A 26939-nucleotide genomic window follows, 5' to 3' on the forward strand; every position below is an offset into this window, starting at 1 on the left:
CCTCAATGCCACATGAGATTATTCGGGCTGAGCTAGCTGCCCCTCCTCTCGTAGTTGAGGCCCTTACTAAATCAATTACCTTCATGCATAATTTATGGGACCTTACCAGAGACAGATATGCTCGGCTAGCACTTGAGTCATCTTGACAGCTAGCGCTACAAGGAGACACAACATGTTGGTATGGGCAGATGACATCATGGTTTCAGTCACATAGCTTCAGCATGGATAGACTACCTCCATTCCTGGATGCACCTTCCCTTTCTCTCACACAGACAGAGACCACTAGACTTATATGTCAAGATTTGAACTAGATACCAGAAGCACATGGATACAGGCGGCACAAGAGTTGGGCACGAAGATGGCTTTCTATAGAGAGCATCTCCTCCAACTAACAGAGGATGGATATGTGATCAGACCGGCCTATTTGGACACTCATTTATCTTATGGGATAGATATGCAACTGGTCAGATGTTAGGTGTAGCGGAATGAATGTTTGCGCTTTGCTCAAGATGAGTGCTCCGAACTGTGCTCAAGGTTCCTTTTGTTCTTATGGAAGGGAGAGCCTTCCGTTCTTAATGGAAAGTGCTATGATCACAAACAAAGTGAATGGACACTGTGCGTGCAAGTGTATGAGACTGAGAGACAGAGAGAGAAGAGAGATACGACACTAGAGACGTTGTAAAACCCTCCTCTGAAGGGCCCACTCTCGTCGGCGAGAGTGGTCTACTATTGATTGCACAAAGTGGTACAATGCGTATGCAATGGACTGATGCAACTTGGGACTATGCCGATGACGACGACGACTTTAGGGCTGAAATCTGTGGTCTTCTATCTGCTGAATTTCGGGGCTGTTTCGGTGGCTGAAAATGAATGTTTTGGCTGCATGTTCGATGGCTGAAAATGGCTATCTTCTGCAACCAACTAGGGCTGAATCTGCTGCAATTCTTAACTGCTGAAAATGCTGCTCCTCTGCTGCATCAAGGGCTGAAAACCTAAAACGCTGGCAGATCTGGGAACTTGCTGGCGATCATGGCTGAAAATGGAAAACGCTGAACTGATCTGCTATCGTTGGTGAACTGATCTGCTATCCATGTAAAGTGAAGGAAAAAAATCTTGTCTTCTCTAAAGACTGTGTATGCAATGTAGATGAACAGAGAGACAGAGTGATAATCTGTTCATCAAACACATGCAAACAATGAGATTGAATCTTTTCTATTTGATCGAAATCAATCAACTGTGGCAAATCACAATGGAAATGCCCATGCTTGGTGCTCATACTTTCATGTGCTCGTTCGGACACTGTGTCATGCCAAGGAAGAGACATGAAATGTGACTTCCTTACGTACATACTTTTCAGCTTTTCATGAAAAATCCGCATACATTCGTGCTCATCCATGAGAGAAACGTGTTCAACATACAATATGTCATGCCTAGGAAAAGGGATCACATAACGATGCTGACTAAAATACAGGAAACGATCACGAATGAAACATTCGAACAATGCGTGCCTATCAATCATGCGAACACATAATACTTCCTGTGAGGGTTCCTTGGACCTAGGCTCGAGAGCCAAGATCGATCCTTCGTGATTGATTGAATCTGGAACGAGGTAAGCTTCGCTAGAAAAAGCATCAACTAACTCATCATCCTTGTCAACAATCACATCTTCTTCATGCAACTCATCATGCTTGTGAGAGAGCACATCTTGATCATGCAAATCATCATACTTGTCATTGTTATCCAAATCATCATGCAAATCCTGTGTCATGCTGTGGAGAAAAAGAGACTAAGAGAGTCTCCTTTTCTTGAATCCTTTCAATCTTGTCCTGCATATTAGCAATGAGAGATGGAGAATGAGCAATGTCCTCTCCATGAATGACAATAGGAGAATCGCTATCGGCATTGAGAGTTAAAGTGTTAGCCGAAAAATTCATGAGAGCGTCATTATCACGAAACCATCTAATGCCCAAAATCATATCACATCCTGAGAGAGGGGAACCAACAAATCTTCTAGGGAAGGCAACTTATTGAATTCCAAACAACACATCAAGGCACTCCTCCGTGATGAGAGCATCCATACCGGGACGAAAGCCAGAGACCTAGATAGGAGATCTCGGACTAACTTCGAGGCGGGCTCTCTCAACCAAAGAGGAACTGATCAAATCATGCATACTACCAAGGTCAAACAATATGACAAAACGCTGCCCCGACGTACGACCGTAACATTTAATGAGAGAATCATCAATGGGAGGGTCAGGAGAAACGTGAGGCACACTCGTGTTATCATTCATTGCATTGACAGAGAAAGTGGGTTCTGTGGATTCTTTAGATTCATTCGATTCAAGCTTAGGACATGTTCTTTTTATGTGACCCTTAATGTGACAATGAAAACAACGACCTTCCTTAGAATAAGTGCTTTGCTCTTCCGACGTGATGTATCCTCCTACAATTCCTTGTGCTACCTTTTCATCTAGAGTAAGCTTAGGTTTAGCAATTGTGTTAGCCTTACCCTTAGATTCATTGGAAAAATTCTTATCTGATAGACTGTTAGAAGATTGATTAGAAGAGTTAACATTCTTACCAGTCTTACCGTTCTTATCGTTCTAAGGGTTCTGAGAAGTCTGCGAGGTACTTATGGAAGTCTTGTTCTCCTTAGGTTTTCCCTTGTTGTGCTTCATCTCCTGTGCGAGAGCAATCGCTACCGCCTTGTTGAGATCGATTGGATTGAGAACCTCGACATCGTACTTGATATACTCGTCCAATCCAAAGAGAAAAGCCTCTTTGCGCTCATCATCCGATTTTCGTAATTGAGTGCCTAGCTGCAAAACACGACTAGAAAAAGACATGGCTGGCATACCATTTTGCTTGAGAGAGTGCCAATCGTCCTTCAATCGTGCGAGGTATTGAGGTGGCATAAACCGCGCCTTGAGCTTGTCTTGAAAATCAGCCCAACTAAAAGAGAGGGGCGTGAATTCGTTGTAGACGGCTGGCGCGTCACCATGTGGGAATGTGTTCTTAGAAGATGGGCAGTGAATCACTTAGTAATTACTAAAGTAATTACTACGATAAACCCGAAGCATATAAATAGGGCCCATTACTTTGATATCGGGTTGGCAATTGTTATCGCTTGTATTAGCGCTTTGAGCTATAATTGCACTTGAGCATCAGTGGCAGTATTATCGGCTACACTTTCTCTCTCTCTGTAATCATATTCACTGTAATCTCAATCATGATATATATATATTCCAGTGATACTGACTTCCCAACAGTCTTTTGAATCTGAATCTGAACTTTATTCCAGTCTTTAAGCCTGATTCTCATTTCAGTATTCATATTTCAGTCTAGTCACTGATTTCTGTCTACTCTGCTGTCTGAACTCTTCCTACTCTAAGTAGCTGAAATCCTTCAACACTGGAATTAGCTGTCTCAAGAGATCAGCTCTAATTCCATTTTGGCGATCACGGTGGCTAGAGCTGAAGCTTGTTGACTGAAAGACTCTTCTCCCAATTTAAGTTTTCAGCAATGGCACCAAAATCCAATCGTGGCCGGAAATCTACCAATCGTGTGGACCCCATTCCTGAGGAGTCAGGAAGAGAGTCTGATCCCAAGCAAGAGAAAATGACTGACACTGAGGCTCCGGAGGAGCATAGTCAGGCTGATGAGGCGCAGGACTCACAGCATTCCAGTCATTCTCGACGCAGACGGGCAGAACGGGAAGCACGAAAGGCAAAGAGTTCCAAGAGTTTTCAGTCTCGCCAGAACGATGAGCATATCAAAGGCAGAAAGGGAAGTCACCGAACTTCTAGCAGACAAAACAGAGACGATACTGAGACTGAGACAGAGACAGAGATTGATTGGGATGCCTGACAACTGCAAGAAGGCTCCCAAGCGTCAGTCTGAAGCCAAGAAGCGAACTGGTGGAATTAGCAGTAATCGACATGATTACTCCGCTTCCCTGAAGATTTCCCATGTTCAAAGGAGGAAAAAAGGATGATCCTGATGTTCACATACAAGCTTTTGAGCAGTATGCTGAACTAAAAAACATTGATGAAGATGATTGGGGGGAATACTTTCCACAAACCTTGAAGGAAGCATCAAGGAAATGGTATTACCATTACCTTGCATGCCAACTCAGATCATATAATAAATTACTTAAGGCCTTCAGGTTGGAATATTCTGACAATCGAGGAGATGAGGATATTCTCTGTGAATTGGATCAGATCAAACAACGGAATTTGTCAGTCCGCAGCTATGTAGAAAAGATCAAAGAACTGACCAGACAACTGCAAGAACCACCGTCTGAGAAAAGATTAAGAGCATGGTTTCTGAATGGGTTCAGAAGCAAGAAGCTGAGAGAACAAGAAGTACCAGCCCCTACAAAGAAATTCAATGACCTGGTCCAGCGAGCATTAAAACTGGAACAGCAGGCTAAGAAAGAAAAAAGCCATAAGAAGCGAAGGACCAGTAGCAGTAGTTCGGCTACTGAAGCTTCTGATTCCAGTGCAACGTCCAGCAGTTTCGAGAGCAGTTCCAATGAACGGACAAAGGACAAATCAAAGAAAGGATCATGGACTAAGAAAATTGAAGAAATGGCTAGGCAGATTGCAGAGATTAGCCACACAAGATAGCCGGTCCGGAAGATTGAGACTTGGTGTTTAAGATGTAAATCCAAGGACCACATCTCCACGGAATGCCCACAATGTACCTACTGCAAGGCCTTCGGTCACCTATGGAATAATTGTGGCATCCGAATTCACCATTTTAAGAAAGGAAAGGATTTATCAGTGGTTGCCTACACTGAACCAGTGAAGACAGAGCCAATCAAAGTAGCCTAAGAAGGAACAGGTACCAGTGGTACTGGTCAAGGACGAAGCAGATACCAATCAGGAATGGGCAGAGGAAGAGGAAGAGGCAACTTCCAGACCAGAAGCATGAATTGCTATACCTGTGGGAAGTATGATCATTTTGCAGCCCAATGTCCAGATGCACAGGTAACAACTGCTACTGAGGCTAAGGCACCAGAGCCAGTCCCAGTCAGAGTAGTTACCAGGAGCAAAGGAGTGATCATTGAAGAGATTCCAGACATTTCAAAAGTACCAGCCAACTCCAACAACAGCAAGTGGGCCCAACAAAGGGAAGTTTGGAAGGCCAAGGGTAAGGAAAAGGTGGTAGATGAGTGGCAAGAGCAGCGAGAACTAGCAGCTAAAATCACAGAGGATTTAGCTAAGAAGCTGCCAGAGCAGCCAGAAAGTTCCGAGGCTAGAGTCATTCAGAAGATACCAGCCCAATCGACTGATAAAGATCAGTCAGTACCGGCCATGACAGAGACCATGCTGGCTGTGGTACATAGACTAGCTGGTGAGATGAAAGAGGAAGGAAAGAGTAGAAGTACTGCTAAAGAAGAATGGCAGTATGAGAACACTAGCTCTTCAAGCTCTGACAATCAGTCTGACCAGGAGCAAGAGGAACTTCAGGTGAGAATTTGTGATAGAATCTAGAAGCTGACTGTAGAGCTAGAGGATATAAGAAAGACCTTACCGGAGGTGGCCAACTTTATCAGGCAGCGTAGGAAGACTGAGGCAGACGCCAGAACAGTAGACTTGACGGCTGTCCGGGATGATGAAGTTCCACTTATTTAGGTAGATTACAAGTTCAGGAAGTAGTGGGAACCTCTCTCAAGTGTCATACTGGATGGAGGAGCAGGAGTCAATATACTTATTCAGGTAGATTACAAGGTCAGGAAGCAGTGGGAACCTCTCTCAAGTGTCATACTCGATGGAGGAGCAGGAGTCAATATAATGGGAACCCATCTTCAGCAAAGAATGGGTATCACCAACATGAAACCAGCACCATTCAAAGTAAGAATGACAGATCATCGAGTCGTACAAGCGACGGGCATGATTGAAAACATGCAAATAAGAGTGGGGAGGGAAAAATTCAAAACTAGTTTCCTAGTTTTGGATGTGCAGGGCGCATATGGAATGCTATTAGGCCGCCCATGGTTAAGAACAGCACATGCTGTTCATGACTACGCAAACTAGACTTTAACCATAGAAGGGGCTAGTGGCAGAATCAAAATCTAGACCAACAACACCAGGAGCTGGAAAAAAGAACTGAGGCCGAAGGAGTTGTGTCAGAAATACCGAGCTAAGAAAATTGAGCGAATGCTGGCAGCAATGAACATCTTTCCTTTGGCAGAAATTGATTTGAATGCAGTCCTACTAAACAAAGAGCAAGCTGACAAGCAGAAGAAACAATTCCCTGACCAATTCACTGAAGTCAATACAGGGGAAAGAACCGTTCAGAATGGAAGAATGGAGGAACCAGCTCATACTGATATAATGGAAGAATCAGCATGTCCAGAAGAATATCCACCTGATTAGAATAATGATTCAGAAATGAATGGGCCTTCTTGGGACTACGCTCAAGAGTCGACCAAACGAAAAGGAGGGGGACCCAACTGGTTGCTTCTAGATGATCAGGAAGTAGAGGAATGGAACCTGGGATTAGAGGAAAATCCAAGAATGATCAAAGTCAACAAACACTTGAAACCGGCAATGAAGGAAAAGGCACGGATAATGTTCCAGAACTATAAAGATGTATTTGCCTGGGAACATACAGATTTGAAGGGAGTAGATCCTGAAGTTTGTCAGCACCGAATACCACTAAAACCGGACGCTAGGCCAGTCAGACTACAAAGATACCGGATGAACCCTAACTATGCAAAGAAGGTCAAGGAGGAGATTGATAATCTTCTCAAGGCTGGTTTCATTACGGAAGTAGCAAGCAGTGATTGGTTATTTCCAATAGTTGCCGTTCCTAAGAAGAATGGGAAATTAAGGGTTTGTGTCCACTATAGGAAACTAAATGCCCAGACCATTAAGGATCCATTTCCCTTACCTTTTACTGATATGTTGCTTGATGAGATCGAAGGATATGAGATGTATAGCTTCATGGATGGTTATAGCGGCTATAACCAGTTACAGATTGCTCCGGAAGATAGGGCCAAGACCACTTTCATCACTGAGTGGGGAGAATTCATGTATCTGGTGATGCCTTTTGGCCTGTGCAATGCACCAGCTACTTTTCAGCGGTGTATGATGGAGATGTTTAATGAATTTCTTCATCGGTTCCTCGCCATTTTCATGGATGACTTCACTGTCTATTCAGCTGAGGAACAACACCTTCTATTCCTAGAGATGGTTTATAAACGCTGTCAGGAGAAAAGGATTTGCTTGAATCCATTTAAATCAATATTTCTGGTTTGGAAGGGACAGCTACTGGGACATGTGGTTTCCCGCAATGGAATAGAAATGGCCAATGACAAAATACAGTGTGTCCAGCAAGCTAAAGCACCCAGAACTGCTTCTGAGTTTAGTTCTTTTTTGGGGTATGTGAATTTTTATAGAAGATTTGTACACAAATTTGCTTCTCAAGCAGTACCACTATATGAGCTTACAAAGAAGACCAGCAAGTTCAATTGGACTGCTGAGTGTGAGGAGAGTTTCCAGAATCTGAAAAAAGCCATTACCAGTAAACCAGTCCTCAGGCAGCCGAACTGGGACATTATTTTTCATGTACATGTTGATGCTTCAGGATTGGCAATGGGGGCAATATTGGCTCAGCCAGATGGCAGAACAGACTATCCGGTCTATTTTGCTAGTCGGAGATTCACTCAGGCTGAACAAGGCTATACGATTACTGAAAGAGAAGCCCTCGGAATGGTTTTTAGCGCTACAAAGTTCAGGGCATTACCTATTGGGGAAGTTATTCCATTTTTATGTGGATCATCAAGCTCTTCTGTTTCTGATTAACAAAGTCATTATTCAAGGCAGGCTGATAAGATGGATGATGTTCCTTATGGAATTTGAGTTCAAAATTTTCCATAAGCCTGGCCGAAACCACTGTGGAGCTGACTTTCTTTCCAGAAGTACAAAAGGAATTTCAGAATCACCTCTAAGAGATGAACCAGTGGATGCTGATTTATTTCAGCTAGAAGCAGAAGAATTAGTGGATCCTAAATGGTATGATATTTATCAGTTCCTTTCCCAAGGTGCCTTTCCAGAAGATTGGAAACAAAATCAAGAGAAGGCTCTGATCATAAAAAGCCTGAAATTTATCATCATTGGGGGAGTACTTTATCGGTTGGGGGTGGATGGTATACTTCGGAGATGGAGGGAAGAATGCAAGTTATCTCAGAGGCACATAATGGAGAGTCTGGTGGACACTTTTCCAACGAAGTAATCTACAAGAAGATTCTGCAAGCAGGTCTGTGGTGGCAAACAATGATTGCTGATGTCAGAAGCTTTTGTAAAATTTGTGATATATGCCAGAGAATGGGCCGACCAACAGCTGCAGACATGACTCCCTTAATGCCAATACAACCATTGAGAGTATTCATGAAATGGGGATTGGATTTTATGGGACCTTTTAAGAAGGTGACTCCCAGGAAGAACAAGTACATCGTGATGGCTACTTGTTATGTTACCAAGTGGGTTGAAGCTAAAGCTCTTCTAGACAATACACCCAAGTCAACTGCAAGGTTTCTGTTTGAGAATATTGTCTGCCGATATGGATGTCCAGTGGAAATTGTGACCGATCAAGGGACACACTTTATCAATGATACTATGGAAATCCTATTGGATATGCTTTCAGTCAAGCATCTGAAATCTACTCCTTACTATCCCAAATGCAATGGACAGGCTGAAAGTAGCAATAAGACAATTAAGACTATTCTCACTAAGGTGGTGCAAAAGAAACCAGACCAGTGGGATTTGAAGCTTCAGACTGCTCTATGGGCTTATAGAACAGCTTATAAGGTAACTACTGGAATGACACCATTCAAAATGGTGTATGGTACTGAAGCAGTGGTTCCTATGGAGTTTGTAATCCCCAGTCTGAGAATGGCTGTAAAGTATGGATTAGACTTCAACCATAATCTTAAGAAAAGACTGGATGAACTGATGCAATTAGATGAACTCAGGCAAAGGGCTATGTTGGAACAGGAAATTGTTCAACAAAGAAGGAAGCATTGGCATGATCGCCGAATTAAAGTCTGAGAATTCCAGAAAGGAGACTTAGTGCTTCTATATCAGTCAAGACTGGGTCCAAAGAAGCCGAATTTGAAGATTGCCTGGGCAGGACCTTTTGAGGTTGATTGGGTCTTTTCCAATGGCACAGTCAAATTAAAAGACTTATCTGGACTAATGTTGCCAGGAGTATATAATGGAGCAAAGATCAAACTTTATTACTCAGAGACCAGAGAAACTGGATCAAAAGAAGTCACTAAGGAACTGGAGGTTGTTGATCAAGAGATACCAGAATCAGATATTTTTGGTCTTTTCTATGTGCAACCAGTTCCAACTTTAGAACCAGTACCTAAAGAATCAGATCAGGCTGATTTAAGAACTAATACTAGTATGATCCAGCCAGAGTGGGAATCAGTTCAGAACCAGTATGAACACACTTTCCAAATCGCATAATGTACTTCAACAGACTGCCAAGTTGAAATCTCAAACTGTTTTCAAGGCATGGTATGTCTGGCAATTTCTGTATTGGGCTACTGCTGCAGTGTTAATGAGCAGGTGAAGCTGGCATGGAATGAGCAGCCCATTTCTGAACCGAAGAAAATTGAACTGTCCTTAGACGATGAGGAAACGGACAGTCAAACAACTTCCAAGGACCTGAAAAGGAAAGCTACTGCAGAGGAAGCTAGTAGTTCAAAGAAACCAAGAATTACACTGACCAACAACAGTGAATTCTTGAAGCACATCGAAAGCCAGGTAAAGGCAGCGAGCACTCAGACAACTGTACCTAATCAGACAGTTGTCAAACAGACAGTTGCTACTAGATCTGGGAAGGATCAGGTAAAGCCAGTCACTGAGGCGAAGGTACCAGATCAGTCAGGAGACAAAGGCAGGAATCAACTGGATAAGGGGAAAGGTCCAGCGTCCTCAACTATGTCTGAAACAGTTCCTGTCATTTCTCAAAACCCTCTGCAACTGGTTTAAAAGGATAAGCTACAGCAAATGCAAACTCAGAAATTGAGAGGGCATCTCTCACTCACCAAAACTGATTATGCATCTCTACCTTATGTGGCTCCTGTGGCGATATATGAACCAGTTGATTCTGATCCAACAACGGTCAAAGACAGATGTTCAGTACTGATACAGTCCTCTTGGAATACCATTGTCAGCTGTATGAGACAATTGGTGGAAGCTGCTGGATCAGAAGATGAAGTTAAAAAGATTAAAGCTGAATTGGCAGAAGCACAGCATCAGATTGCCACACTCCAGAAAGCCCAGGAAGCGCAGAACATACAACACAGGGTATTGCAAGCTCAGTCAGAGAGAGCTCAGGAGTTGTTGAACAAAAAGTTAGCTAAAGCCGAGTCTGAAATTATGATCATAAAGAGTCAAAGGAATGAAGCATCGAGAGCTGCCGAGCGAGCTGAAATGGGGCTCAGAACGAAGCAGGCAGAATTTAGAAAGCTGCTATTACACCATACAGCTCTGAAGCGTTCGCTGACGGACAGATACATCTACAACAGCTTGTCTGAAATTTTGAACCCTGCAGGCAATGCTGTTTTTGATTTAGAAAATTTAAAATCCTTGATGGAAAGTCTGCAAAGTGATTTGCAGGACAAGGTGAGTGAGTTCAACAGTGCTCTGATGAACCAAGCCATCATGGATTATATTGAGCAGCAGACATCCCCAGAGGAGGATGAAGAAGAAGAAGAAGATGAAGCTGATAAGGAGGAGGATGATCAAGAAACCGGGCATACACAGGATGATGATGATGCCCCACCACCATCTCCACCTCCAGGACCAGGTACTGATGGGACAGGGCCAGATGAAGGAGGCCAGTCACAGCCAGACCAACCAGACCAGACTGAGGAACAGCAGGAAAGACAGGAAACAGAACAACAGTCGGGTCATCAACAGACTGAAGAACAGCAGCCCAGTAACACTGGAGATGAGCCAACTAATCAGTTCCATCACAGCAGAGAGGCTAAAGGGAAAATGAAGGCTCAGGATGAAGGACCAGTGAAGGATCATCAGCATTCACTACAACTCATTACCTTAAATAAGCAGCTGAGACATCAACAGGCCTCCATCACCAGACAGTATCTGGAGGATGATACTCTGTGGACTGATTTAGAAAGGTTCCAAAGACTATATGTAGGAGCCAGGGAAACGGTGGAACATTGGAAATCTGCTGCTTTTCATGATAAGGAAGCTTGTAGACTACCTGCGCATCCCAGTACAGTTCAGCTGTTGGAACGAGTTCCAGAATGGATACTCAATGCTGATGAGAAAGTGGTAAACCCGTACTGGCAAAGACAGTCTACTGCAGATTGTCAGTCCTTAGCTTTAGAACTGGAACTTCTGCTAGGTAACAAACCAACTTACCACTGCATGAAGGACGTGAGGGTCCAACTTAAGGATGTTCTGGTTCAATTGCAAACTGCCAGAGGTGTTTTGGACCAGAGAGTGAAAGCCATCCTGGAGGACCACACAGCCACTAGCAGAGGACCTCAAACTTGCATGTCCGTCGAAGCATAGGCAACTGCTCTCCGCACCTTATTCCGGCTAGTAAAAATTACTAGGAAGATGATGCAACAAGAGAACCAGGCAGTTCTGAATTTCCTGAAATTTGTGCCTGATTCTCCAGTTCTCTTGTATGCTATTCTAGCAAGAGAAACTGAGTTGCCAAGATTTTTTCTAGCACTGTATCCTCAACATCAAGAACCAGTTGATCGACTCACATATTTCAAAATAACTGATGAGCTTCAAGATTGGTATGAGCGATCAACTGTAGAATGGAAGACTTGGCAGACATTGTTCAATGATGTTCTTCAAATCAATGACATCCAGGCAATAAAGGAAGAGCTACAGAGGATTCAGCTGTGTATGGGCCAGTGGAAGATTCAGGTCAGAGGATTGACTAGGATTACTAATCAGTTACTGCAGCTTACAGTCGAATCTTCCAAACTACCTGAGAAAGACATTGCAGCAAAGCCGGGTCTAGCACCGCAGTACAGGGAGATGGCTGAGATTCTGTTCGAAGCGCGCGTCAAAACAAATCAGCCTCTTCCACAAGGATGGATCCATACTGCTTCGCATTGTCATAAACTGGCCAGAACCAGACTGACCAAGGGCAGGCGTACACTCTATGATCCTGACACCAAAACCTATCATTCTCTCACACCTTATGAGGTAGAGATGACCACAGACCGGCGGGATCAGCTTGAGCAGGAGGCCATTTATCGACTGATTCAGAAGGAGAACGCTGATGCTGGAACTTCTCATGCACCAACACGGTCAAAGAGCAAGGGCAAAAGGAAGACGGTCCAATGGAAGGATACTGGGTAGTTCTATCTCAGAATTCAGGGGCGACTTTTCTTCTCAGTAGGTAGGGAGAGATGACAGCTCCACCTTGGCCTTTTTCAGCTGTCTCTCGCAATCTGTGAGCTTTCTAGAGCTCTGCATCCTTCACCATCTTCTCAATGTCAGACTCTGACAATCCACCAGAAGATGGATTGTCAACATCAGAACCAGATGATGGATTTTTCAGTTCCACATCAGAACCAGACAATGGATTTTTCAGAAATTTTGGAATCTTGCCAAAATTCAAGAAAGGAGGGAAGGATGTAGACGACTGGCGCGTCGCCATGTGGAAACGTGTTCTTAGAAGATGGGCAGTCAATCACTTAGTAATTACTACGGTAAACCCGAAGCATATAAATAGGGCCCATTACTTTGATATCGGGTTGGCAATTGTTATCACTTGTATTAGCGCTTTGAGCTATAATTGCACTTGAGCATCAGTGACAGTATTATCGGCTACACTTTCTCTCTCTCTGTAATCATATTCACTGTAATCTCAATCATGATATATATATATTCCAGTGGTGTAGATGGCGAAGGGGGAGGGTCGAAAAAATCTCCTGGTGGGGAAAAATCTTCGCCGCCTCTCTCATGCTCATCACCTGTATGCGAAGTATCCATTCCGCTTCGGGTGACGACCATGCACCATGATCTTTGGTTCTTAAGTTCACGAGGAACTTGGGTTCTTGAGGGTCTTGGTTCTTGGGTTCTTGAGGTTCTTGAGGTTTTCCTTTTGCTTACAAATCGCGTTTGAGAAGGATCTTCTCTTCACCCGAGTTCTACTCTTTTCCGCGGGCGCACCCCTTGGCGGCCTTGCGCTCACACCAAGGTTGCTTTTTCCCACCTCACGTCGATTGACCGACCGCTAAGTGCACGGTCCGCTCTCAATGAGTGAAAAGAGACACAAGGGGAGGCTGGACAAGCCCTTCTTTCTTGGGATTCCTGTCACTCTTCAACGAAACACGATTAGGAATCGACACGCCCAAGCGAACTTGGGTTCGTGCGACCTCAACAAGCAAAAAAAATTTCTTGTGGTTCTTTCCTTGAGTGATATAGAACACTGCCAAAGCTCTGATACCAATGTTAGGTGCAGCGGGATGAATGTTTGCGCTTTGCTCAAGATGAGTGCTCCGAATTGTGCTCAAGGTTCCTTTTGTTCTTATGGAAGGGAGAGCCTTCCGTTCTTAATGGAAAGTGCTATGATCACAAACAAAGTGAATGCAAGTCTATGAGACTGAGAGATAAGAGAGAGAAGAGAAATACGACACCAGAGACGTTGTAAAACCCTCCTCCGAAGGCCCCACTCTCGTCGGCGAGAGTGGTCTACTATTGATTGCACAAAGTGGTACAATGCGTATGCATGGACTGATGCAACTTGGGACTATGCCGATGACGACGACGGTGATGACGACAACGACTTTAGGGCTGGAATCTGCGGTCTTCTATCTGCTGAATTTCAGGGCTGTTTCGGTGGCTGAAAATGACTGTTTTGGCTGCGTGTTTGATGGCTGAAAATGGCTATCTTCTGCAACCAACTAGGGCTGAATCTGCTGCAATTCTTAACTGCTGAAAACGCTGCTCCTCTGCTGCATCAAGGGCTGAAAACCAAAAACGCTGGCAGATCTAGGAACTTGCTGGCGATCATGGCTGAAAATAGAAAACGATGAACTGGTCTGCTATCCTTGGTGAAAAACGCAGGCTTGTCTGATGTGCTGGCGATGAGAAACTGCAAACGCCAGGGCTAAATGTTGATGGCGATCAAGCAAATCTGAAAATGCTAAGTGAGGGAATGTCCGGCGATGAAGGAAAACCAAAACGTTGGGGGTACTGCTGGGGTTCTTGCTGAGAAGGTGCCTGTTGAGCGGCAAGCTCCTGCTGCCATTTAGTGCTAAATTGGGTTTGCCTTTATTAACTTAGCAAAATTGCCCTACCTACTTTTGTTGGGAAGTCACTTAAAAATAATAAGTGAAAAATACCAAAAATAGGGAAAATAGGCTAAATGCACTGGAAAATTCCACTGATGAATCTGATGGATTCTGAAGGGAATTCTGATGATCATGCTGTGTGCAACCAGAGGATAGGCATCTATGCGAAGTGACTGGGCATGCACGGTCTACGAATAGACTCACAAAAGTGCCAGATCACTTCTAATCTAGACTTGATTGGACTGACTGAACCCTGATCATGCTGTTGCTTGTCCACGGACACATAGGGTTGGATGTGTCACGTGACATCAGATGTGCACATCATCGCATCAGCTAGAGATTGAGACTGGCAGATTTAGGAGAGTACCAGTAGAAGCCAGGATATGCAAGTTATGTCATATAGAGCCAGAGACAAAGTTACATCACATTTGTCATTGTCCGGTATACTACGAGATACGAGGCCGCTTTCATTGTCTATTAGGAGAGGGTTTTGGACCATTGGCTAGAGTCATGAGATATCGGGATCAGAGATGCCTCGAGTTGTGTTTGCTAGCGCTTCTTTAGAGCAGGGACTCAACAGCCGGATGAACATGCTTCACAGTAGACTTCAGAGCCCACTTCTACTGGAGGTATATCAGTGGACAGAGCCACTGAGCTCAGGAGAGCTAGACGCCCACGTCTACGGGGACGCCCGCGACATCGACGGAGGCTCCACCAAAGAATTAGGACTATTCTAGCACGGCATAGGAGACGCCCAGTACGACTATTTACAGAGGACCGATGCAATTCTTTCTCAGACAACGCCCGATGTCGGGCATCCTCAAACAACGACCGATGCAATACTTTCTCAGACAACGCCCGATGTCGGGCATCCTTGGGCATGGATGATGATGATTTTCAGTCTAACGATTTTAGTCTTTTAGTTTAGTCTCACACTTTACTTCATTTTATTTTTGTACCCAAACATTAGGTTAGATCCACAAGGATTGTATCAGTTTGGTCTCATAGGTCATTTTGGCCTTTTAAGGACATTTACTATAACATTTCATTTCTCTCTCTCTCTCTCTCTCTCTCTCTCTCTCTCACCCACAAAGTGTGGTAGATTGGTTATGCCATTCCCCTCTTGAATAAGAGGCCTTGAGTTCAACTGTCCTCGTCGGATAGATCTTTAAGGTCTCTTGGAATAGTTTCCTACGACGTTAAAACAATCTTCTTCTTGGGTGTGTGTGTGTGTGCTAATAAAAAGAGGAAAATGGTATAACCTTTCTATCACCCAAGTGTGGTAGATTGGTTATGCCATTTCCCTCTTGAATAACGGGTCTTGAGTTCAACTCTCCTCGTCAGACAGATCTTTAAGGTCTCTTGGGATAGTTTCCTATACGTTACAACAATCTTCTTCTTCCTCTTCTTCTTCTTCTTCTCTTCTCTCTCTCTCTCTCTCTCTCTCTCTCTCTCTCTCTCTCTCTCTCTCTCTCTCTCTCTCTCTCTCTCTCTTTTCCCAGAGGAGTGGACCAGGCACACTATTGTGCCTCTCCACAAATCTAGCAACGCCCTCGACCCAGGGAACTACGGGACCATCATGATTGGCCACACCATGGCCAAGCTATACGGGGCAGTACTTGAGGCAAAGCTGAGTTCATATGCAAAGATTGAGAGTCTACGAGCACGTGGCCAGGCAGGTTTCCGACGGGCCTTCTCCACTATTGATCACATCTTCATTCTGCGTTGCCTCATTGATGGGGCAAAGGTGCGGAAGAAGAGATTATACTGCTGCTTTGTGGATTTCCGCAAAGCTTTTGATACAGTGCCACGAGAGAGGCTCTTCCGACGCCTCTAGAGCTTGGGGATACCATCAGATATGATTTGGGCCATCTATGCACTCTATGAGCAGGTGACTAGGAGGGTACGTTGTTCAGGAGGTTTGTCTGAGGCTATTGCTAGCACCATTGGTGTTAAGCAGGGCTGCCCACTCTCCCCCACTCTATTTGGACTCTACATTGACGAGATTGAGGACTACATTCTATGAGCTGGAGGAGAGGGGTTAGACCTCACACGTACACCTGTACACATTTTATTATATGCTGATGACAGTGTATTGATTTCAGTGTCACCCAAGGGATTACAGCACCACTAGGCTGCCTTGGATGAGTTCTGTACACATAGGGGTTTGACAGTAAACCTTGGCAAGACCAAGGTCATGATCTTCCACACCTCTCCCATGGTGAGGGCTACAGCAGTATTCACAGCAGGCGGCGGACAGATAGAGGTCGTCACTTCATATGTCTTACCTTGGAGTCACATTCACGAGTTTGCCTGGTCTCTTCTCCATGAGACAGGCAGCCACAGACAGACTCACACGAGGGTACGCAACGCTGGCCATGTTAGAGCGGCGATGTCACCAGGTACACTTCCAGGAGCCCCGTATGAAGGAGTCACACCAGCTATGATGTATGCAGTGACAGTTTGGGCCCCAGGCCTCACAGACACCCAATGGAGTGCGGTCGAGAGGCCCCACGTACGTATGATCTTGCGATTATTTCGTGGGAAGCCAACACTTCCACATGACATCATCAGAGCAGAGCTAGCGGCACCTCCCATGGTAGTAGAGGCACTATTCCAAACTATCTCCTTCATTCAAAGGATGAGAGAGCTCCCAGTAGAGGGTATGACAGAGCCTGTACACTCAGGTTAGAGCATGGTTTGACAGATATGGCCTGGACATGGACATACTATCACCCTTTCAATATGACCCAAATTCACCCCACATCCGCCTTTCACGTAGTGAGAGGAACACTGTGTTCAGACAGAATCTTTGGCAGCTCTACACCACTCGGACATGGCTCACACCCGACCTGGCATCTAGACGGTCACATTACCGAGATCAGTTCCTAGACATACTAGCAGACGGGTTCATCTAGCGACCACAATACACGGATACTTACATGCCTCATAGCTCGAGTAGCTATTGGCCAGCTGAGGGTTTCCTCACATCGACTAGAGATCGAGACTGGCAGAGCATCAGACACCCCCAGAGAGGAGCGCATATGCCGGGTATGCAGAGTAGAGCTAGAGGATGAGGAGCACTTTGTATGCAAATGTAGAGCATATGATGACATCCGAGGCAGATATGAGGGTTTATTCAGAGGGCAGCCTACCCTTCAAGAGATCATGGACTCCAGAGATCAGCGCCAGCTGGGGCGATTCTTACTAGAGATACAGAGCCACAGAGATGCCTTACTTGAGCCCACGACAGCTCAGACACGAGGGAGACAGACCCAGCTCACTAACTTCTTCGTCTCACGACATCTACCAGCCCCCCCACCACCCGACACACAGAGAGGGGTGACTCTTCAGCAGGCTCAGACCTCCAGAGCTAAGAGACAGCCCCGCGCTACAGGCTGCCGGGCCCCAAACTTCATCGACGCTAGATTGTGGAGATTCAGACCCGTGATCGCCGAGCCACTGAGGAGAGACGAGCCCAGATGATGGCCGACCCCGCTGTAGCCATTCGAGGAGCCCTGGCTCCAGCCCCACCCATGTACCACATCTTACACCCACCCATTAGCACAGGATGGAGCTAGTTAGCTAGTCACCCAGATGCATATCATGCTTGTATTACCCTCTTACATATAGACTACCATAGAGATAGCACTCCACACACTCACACTCTCATCATGGAGATTTGTATCAGCTTTATCAGTCAGTTTTTTCAGCACTTTTGTCTTTCCGATTGACGGAAGACACACCCATGTACATTGATTTGTCTCATAGGCCGATTTCGGCCTTCTAATAGAAGTAAAAAATCTCTCTCTCTCTCTCTCTCTCTCTCTCTCTCTCTCTCTCGGGATGGTGATATCATCCTCCTCGGGGACTTCAATGCCCGAACGGGCAACTCTTAGACAGTCTTCTACGACACTTCAGATGAGATGCTTAGAGAGATGGATGTGGGTGAGTTGGGGCTTGACAGATGCTCACATGACACAGAGCAGACGGAGTATGGGAGATACCTAACGGAGATGACGACTACACATGGGTTAGCCATACTTAATGGCTTACAGCGATTGCCTAGAGCAGCTGGTTTCACATGCTTTCCACATAGACACTGGGCCAGTATAGTGGACTATGTTATGGCACAACCGAGCTTTATTCCTTGTATTCAGGATTTCATAGTGGGAGCTAGACCAATGGGCGTAGCAGTGGATCATGCACTTTTGACATTGTTTATTTCATTTCAGTATAGGACAGCCGAGACATCAGGAGGCTAGTCACATAACCGTTGACATTTACACCAAAGACTAACGCAGTTTACAAAGGAGACCTATAGCCGTCTATGCATAGATGGTCCTGGCCTCTCAATGGAGTGCACCACTTTACTGAATGAGACATTACATTGTGAAGCATCAGAGGCATACCCACACACTCAGCTGGGTCGGAGGCGATATTCTGGGAACATGCCCCAGAATAGTTGGTATGATGAGGAGTGCAGAGAGATGAGAGCCCATCTTTAGAGGGATCTTCTTTTAGGAGTCATCACCTACAGACAATCTCGGATTGCTTCCCAGCGCCTTGTGCGACGGAAGAAACGAGCTTCCTTGGCCCAGATGGAGCAAAACTTGTATCAAGTGTTCTTGAGTAGAGACTAAGAAGAGGCATGGTGATTCTTTCATGAGCACTCCCCTCCGCCAACGATTACTTCTCCTAATGTGTGGAGCCAGTATGCCTCATCGTTATATACAGTTCCTGGACAGGACCCCCTTCCAGATCCTATAGAGCCATGCCCACCTACCAGCACCTTCTTTACCACTGAGATGGTAAACAGAGCCATTGACAGGATGAGGACCAGCAAGGTATATGATCATGATGGTCTAGTAGCAGAGCACTTTACACGTGCTAGAGATACGCTGGTAGAGGTTCTTGCAGTGTTGTTCAATCGTGCCATGTGTGAGGGGTCACCTGAGACTTGGAGGTTGTCTACTATTGTGCCTAAGTTCAATGCAGGTGATCTTACAACGCCTAGGAATTACCGCACTATTATGGTTGGGCACACATTGGCACGGTTGTATGCATCCATTCTTGAGCAGCAGTTGAATAATTGGGCAGAGGGTGAGGTGTACGAGCAAAGGGCCAGGCCGGTTTCAGGAGGGGTGTCTCCACTCTTGATCATATTCTAACACTTGAGCCATCATTGAGGAGGGCAGGTCACATGGGAGACGGATTTATTGTAGCTTTGTGGATTTCCGCAAAGCATTTAACATGGTACCAAGAGCTCGATTGATGCGCAGACTGTAGGAGATGCGGGTGCCCATAGTGTTGATTTGGGGGTTATGGCTCTATATAGATCAGTGATGGGACATGTACGCACTCCGGAGGGGATATCTGATTTAGTTCACTCCACAATTGGGGTGAAACAGGGTCGCCCATTGTCTCCTACTCTATGTGGTTTGTATGTTGATGAGGTGTCTGATTACATTGACAGAGAGGGTCATAGAGGTGCCCAGCTGGCAAGGACGTGGATCCCATTGTTGTTATATGCTGATGATATTGTGTTGATCTCTGACTCACCAAAGAGTATGCAGCGACAGTTGGATGCATTACACAGTTTTGCAAAGGATAGTGGATTGTCTGTAAACCTTGGTAAAACCAAGGTTATGGTGTTTAACACCCCACCACAATGGACCAGGAGATCAGCATTGACTTTCACATATGGTATGGAGATTGTAGAGTATACAGATGCACACTTACCTTGGGGTTGTCTTCAATGGGCCGAGGTTTTCTTTAGGGAGAGCAGCAGAGACTAGACTCACTAGAGCTTTTGCGGCCTTGGGAGGCTTGGAGAGGATGTGTTCGCAGGTGCAGTTCCAAGACCCTCGGACAAAGTTATGGCTCTTTGATACATTAGTAGCCTCAGCTATGTTGTATGGGGTGCAGATATGGGGACCTTCTGTAGGCCAGAATGGATGGAGATGTATGGAGAGGCCCTTGGTATCTATGATCTCTCAATTGATCAGAGCCAAGGCCTCTGTACCCCACGCAATCATTCGAGCAGAGCTAGCTGCCCCTCCTATGGAGATTGAGGCGCTTAACAGATCAGTCTCCTTTGTGCACAGCTTGTGGGATACTACTAGAGACAGATATGCTAGACTAGCCCTTGAGTCGTCCAAACAGTTAGCTCTTAAGGAGGACACTTCATGCTGGTATGCACAAATGACATCATGGTTTCAGACGCATGGCTTCACCATGGACAGACTGCCCCCTTTCTAGTACTCTCTTTAGGCATCCTCGATGTCTCTTACACGGGTGGAGATTACTAGACTCATTCGTCAAGACCTGATCTAGCTGGATACCAGGAGGACATGGATAGAGCCGCCACAGGAGTTGGGCACGAAGATGGCTTTCTATAGAGAGCATCTTCTCCACCTCTTAGGAGATGGGTTTGTGATTTGACCCAGCTACATGGACGCACATAATGTCTCATGGTTTGCGGTGTGCCATTGGTCAGATACGCACATCCTCACATCGGCTGGAGATTGAGACTGGTAGATTCAGAGGTATACCAGCAGAGCAGGATATGCCGCTTATGCCAGCTAGAGCCAGAGATAGAGCTACATTACATATGTCATTGCACAGTGCACTATGAGAAACGGAGTTGTTTCCACTGCTTATTCAGAGAGGGTTTCGGTCCTTTCTCTACGGTCATGAGTTATGAGGATCAGAGATGTCTTGGGCTATATCTACTTGAGTTACACAGATATAGAGACACTTTATTGGGGAGTGATAGAGAGAGACAGTCCCAAAGACAAATTACAGATTTCTTTCCACTAGATATGGGACAGCCAGAGGAGCAGCCATCACTACAGCGCTCGGCACACACTCATTCGAGCACTACCGGCAATCTAATAGACCGAGCACTAGAGCTACGGGGATCCAGACCGCCACGATTGAGGAGAGGGGCTACACAACATCGACGGACTACATCAGAGGATTTAAGCTATACTCTCTCGACACCCAGAGTGCAGATGAGGATGGATTCTAGTAGTACTATCTTTGTTCTGGTTCGTTTGTACCACGATATGGTATTAGATTCACCATTTTGTAACAGATTGGCCTCATAGGTCATTTTGGCCTTTTGAAGACGTTAATATAACATTTCGTTTCATTTCTCATCTCTCTCTCTCTCTCTCTCTCTCTCTCTCTCTCTCTCTCTCTCTCTCTCTCTCGGAAAAAGTCAGGGCTGTATATTACTGAGTACAATATAATCCCCAGCGGATGCCAAAATAGCCTTTCACGTGGGGTGTACAAGCTGAATGTAAGGAGGAGAGCCACTATAGTGACAACTCGACTAGCACAATCTCATGGTGGTCGGTGTGATGAGTGGAGGAGAAACCACCGAGGAGGGGCATAATGCCACGTAATCTGGCCACCTGTAGGTGTGAAGAAGAGTGGAGATCGAGCACAACGCCGAAGGAAGGCAAATCGGCGTGCCTCGGCTGCTCGAGATGTACCTGAGGATGAATCCCACTGCCAAATCAGGGTATGAATGATGTCCAGCCAAATGGCAGTGAGAGTATCCTGAAGGAGCTGTGGAGCCGCACTTAGAATGTGGAGACAACGAGCTCTCCAAACATTCCATAGTGTAATACTAGTGATGACTGAAAAAACTTCATCACGTGTCTGAGAACCCCCCTGCCAAGCAATCTGTGGTAGCATAGCCATCTGTGTGTGTGTGTGTGTGTGTGTGTGTGTTGTACGCATCTATTCTTGAGGAGCAGCTGAGTAGATGGGTAGAGAGGAAGGGGATACGCACAGCCGGGCAGGCAGGTTTCACAAGGGGTTTTTCTACTCTTGACCATATCTTGACACTCAGAGCCATCATTGAGGAGGGCAGATCGCGTGGGAGACGGATCTATTGTAGCTTTGTGGATTTCTGCAAAGCATTTGACACAGTGCCCAAAGCTAGATTCATGCGCAGATTATAGCAGATAAGAGTACCCACAGAGCTCATTTGAGGGGTCATGGCATTATACAGGTCAGTAGTGGGGCATCTACGCACCCCAGAGGTCCTATCCACACCAGTTTACTCCACTATTGGGGTGAAGCAGGACTGCCCGCTCTCTCCTACTCTATTTGGTATGTATGTAGATGAGGTTTCTGACTACATTGAGAGAGATGGTGATAGAGGTGCACAGCTGGCAGGGACATGGATTCCACTATTGTTATACGCTGATGATATTGTGTTGATCTCCGACTCTCCGGAGTGGATGCAACGTCACTTGGATGCTTTGCATAGGTTTGCCCAGGAAAGTGGTTTGTCCGTCAACCTTAGTAAAACCAAGGTCATGGTATTTAATACCACCCCACAGTGGATCAGGAGGTCAACGCCCGCATTCACATACGGCCAGGAGAAGGTGGAGTATACAGATGCTTACACTTACCTTGGAGTGATTTTTAGTGGGCTAGCATTTTCATTGAGGAGGGCAGCAGAGACTAGATTGACCAGAGCCCATGCAGCATTGGGTAGATTGGAAAGGATGTGTTCACAGGTTCAGTTTCAGGAGCCTCGGACGAAGCTCTGGCTCTTTGACACTTTGGTGGCCTCTGCATTGCTTTATGGAGCTGAGATTTGGGGACCTTCACTGGATCATCACGGGAGGACAGGCCGCAGTGATGGATGGGGGGACATTGAGAAGCCTCTGGTCCCTATGATCTTGCGGCTCATTAGAGCCAATGCTTCAGTACCACGTGCTATTGTACGAGCAGAGCTAGCTGCCCGGCGCTCACCAGATCCGTCTCCTTCATACACCGCATGTGGCAACTTCCCAGAGATAGATATGCACGCCTTGCACTTGAGTCCTCTCGAAAGTTATCCATGCAGGGAGATACAGCATGCTGGTATGGGGAGATGACATCATGGTTTCAGGCGCATGGGTTCAGCATAGACAGATTGCCTCCCTTCCAGTACTCACTGGATGCGCCCTCTCTGACTCTTACACAGTCCGAGATCACGAGGCTCATTCGCAAGGACTTGACACAGCTAGACACAAAGAGGACATGGATACCGCCAGCACAGGAGTTGGGCACGAAGATGGCTTTCTACAGAGAGCATCTCCTCCAGCTTACGGAGGATGGTTTTGTGACGAGGCCCAGATACATGGACACCCACTTGTCTCATGGGATACGATGTGCTATTGGCCAGATACGCACATCTTCACACCAGCTGCGAATCGAGACTGGGAGATAGGGAGTACCAACAGGGGCCAGGACATGCCCCCTGCGTGACATCCAGCCTGAGACAGAGTTGCACTACACATGCCACTGCCCCGTCTACTACGAGATACGAGGCCGCTTCCATTGCTTGTTCAGAGAGGGCTTTGGACCATTCTCTAGAATCATGCGGTACGAGGATCAGAGATGCCTGGGTTTGTTCTTGCTCGAGCTGCGCAAACACAGAGAGAGCCTGCTGAGAGGAGAGGCTAGCCAGTCTCAGAGACAGATCATAGACTTCTTTAGAGCTGCCACTGGACACCCGGAGGAGTTACTACCAGAGCAAAGCTCGCCGCTTTAAACCAGAGGCATACTAATCGACCGAGTGACTGAGCTAGGGAGATGCAGACGCCCACGACTGCGGAGGACTGCATAGCATTGACGGAGGCTGCATCAGAGCATTCGGGTCACTTTGGCTCGACATGCACGACGCCCGGTCAAACTACGGACCATGGAGGAGATTGATGAGATCCGCCAGCGCCAATGCTGGATCTCATGTGATCTCGCTATCCTAGCTAGTTGTTTAGCTGCTTAGTCCACACCTAGCAGATTCCATAGTATTTTATTTTGTCATTTTTTCATACTGTCATTTTGTCATCTTGTTACTTTGACTTTGTAACAGATCCACCACATTGTAACTTTCTGGTCTCATAGGTCACTTTCGCCTGTTGAAGACGTTAATATAACATTTCATCCCTCTCTCTCTCTCTCTCTCTCTCTCTCTCTCTCTCTCTCTCTCTCTCTCTCTCTCTCTCTCTCTCTCTCTCTCTCTCGTACGCATCTATTCTTGAGCAGCAGCTGAGTAGATGGGTAGAGAGGGAGGGGATACGCACAGCCGGGCAGGCAGGTTTCACGAGGGGTTTTTCTACTCTTGACCATATCTTGACACTCAGAGCCATCATTGAGCAGGGCAGATCGCGTGGGAGACGGATCTATTGTCGCTTTGTGGATTTCCGCAAAGCATTTGACACAGTGCCCAGAGCTAGATTCATGTGCAGATTACAGCAGATGAGAGTACCCACAGAGCTCATTTGAGGGGTCATGGCATTATACACGTCAGTAGTGGGGCATGTACGCACCACAGAGCTCCTATCCACACCGGTTTACTCCACTATTGGGGTGAAGCAGGACTGCCCGCTCTCTCCTACTCTATTTGGTATGTATGTAGACGAGGTTGCTGACTACATTGAGAGAGATGGTGATAGAGGTGCACAGCTGGCAGGGACATGGATTCCACTATTGTTATATGCTGATGATATTGTGTTGATCTCCGACTCTCCGGAGGGGATGCAACATCACTTGGATGCTTCGCATAGGTTTGCCAAGGAAAGTGGTTTGTCCGTCAACCTTGGTAAAACCAAGGTCATGGTATTTAATACCACCCCACAGTGGATCAAGAGGTCAGCGCCCGCCTTCACATACGGCCAGGAGAAGGTGGAGTATACAGATGCTTATACTTACCTTGAAGTGGTTTTTAGTGGGCCAGCATTTTCATTGAGGAGGGCGGCAGAGACTAGATTGACCAGAGCCCATGCAGCATTGGGTAGATTGGAAAGGATGTGCTCATAGGTTCAGTTTCAGGAGCCTCGGACGAAGCTCTGGCTTTTTGAAACTTTGGTGGCTTCTGCATTGCTTTATGGAGCTGAGATTTGGGGACCTTCATTGGATCATCACGGGAGGACAGGCACCAGTGATGGATGGGGGAACATGGAGAAGCCTCTGGTCTCTATGATCTCGCGGCTCATTAGAGCCAAGGCTTCAGTACCACGTGCTATTGTACGAGCAGAGCTAGCTGCCCCCCCACTGGTGGTTGAGGCGCTCACCAGATCTGTCTCCTTCATACACCGCATGTGGGAACTTCCCAGTGACAGATATGCACGCCTTGCACTTGAGTCCTCTCGACAGTTAGCCATGCAGGGAGATACAGCATGCTGGTATGGAGAGATGACATCATGGTTTCAGGCGCATGGGTTCAGCATAGACAGATTGCCTCCCTTCCAGTACTCACTGGATGCGCCCTCTTTGACTCTTACACAGTCCGAGATTACCTGGCTCATTCGCCAAGACTTGACACAGCTAGACACCAAGAGGACATTGATACAGCACAGGAGCTGGGCACGAAGATGGCTTTCTACAGAGAGCATCTCCTCCAGCTTACGGAGGATGGTTTTGTGACGAGGCCCAGATACATGGACACCCACTTGTCTCATGGCATACGATGTGCTATTGGCCACATACGCACATCTTCACACCAGCTGCGGATCGAGACTGGGAGATACAATGGAATACGAGCAGAGGCCAGGACATGCCCCCTGTGTGACATCGAGCCTGAGACAGAGTTGCATTACACATGCCACTGTCCCGTCTACTACGAGATAGGAGGCCGCTTCCATTGCTTGTTCAGAGAGGGCTTTGGACCATTCTCTGGAGTCATGCGGTACGAAGATCAGAGATGCCTGGGTTTGTTCTTGCTCGAGCTGCGCAGACACAGAGAGAGCCTGATGAGAGGAGAGGCTAGCCAATCTCAGAGACAGATCACAGACTTTTATAGAGCTGCCACTGGACCGGAGGAGTTACTACCACAACAGAGCTTGTCGCTATACACGAGAGGCATACTGATGGACCGAGCGACTAAGCTGGGGAGATCCAGACGCCCACGACTGCGGAGGACTACACAGCATCGACGGAGGTTGCATTAGAGGATTCGGGTCACTTTGGCTCGACATGCATGACGCCCGGTCAGAGTACTAACCATGGAGGAGATTGATGAGATCCGCCAGCGACCGATGCTGGATCTCTTGTGATCTAGCTATCCCAGCTAGCTGCTTAGTTCACACCTAGTAGTTTAGGATTCCATAGTATTTTATTGTGACATTTGTCATTTCATTTTGTCATCTTGTTACCTTGACTTTGTATAAGATCCACCACATTGTAGCTTTCTAGTCTCATAGATCACATTGGCCTTTTGAAGACGTTAATATAACATTTCATTTCATTTCATTTCTCTCTCTCTGATCGACTGATCGACCGAGCTGGGGAGATCCAGACGCCCACGACTGCAGAGGACTACACAGCATCAACAAAGGCTGCATCAGAGGATTCGGATCACTTTGGCTCGACATGTACGACGCCGGTCAGACTACTAACCATGGAGGAGATTGATGAGATCCGCCAGCGACCGATGCTGGATCTCCTGTGATCTAGCTATCCCAGCTAGCTGTTTAGCTGCTTAGTTCACACCTAGCAGTTTAGGATTCCATAGTATTTTATTTTGTCATTTTGTCATCTTGTTACTCTTGTCACTCTGACTTTGTAACAGATCCACCACACTGTAACTTTCTGGTCTCATAGGTCACTTTGGCCT

General features: G+C 46.3%; 1 protein-coding gene and 1 pseudogene across 2 annotated transcripts in view; one reads left to right on the plus strand and one right to left on the minus strand.

The window, feature by feature from the left end:
• LOC147439620 (B3 domain-containing protein Os07g0679700-like) overlaps window positions 1-26939 on the minus strand; it is a 138259-nt gene that overhangs the window by 8121 nt on the left and 103199 nt on the right. The window lies entirely within an intron of this gene.
• Window positions 10200-17895, plus strand: LOC147439621 (uncharacterized; annotated as a pseudogene).

Source organism: Adiantum capillus-veneris, chromosome 16, assembly GCF_014529385.1.
Source record: "Adiantum capillus-veneris isolate H3 chromosome 16, ASM1452938v2, whole genome shotgun sequence".
NCBI classification, from domain to species: Eukaryota; Viridiplantae; Streptophyta; class Polypodiopsida; order Polypodiales; family Pteridaceae; genus Adiantum; species Adiantum capillus-veneris.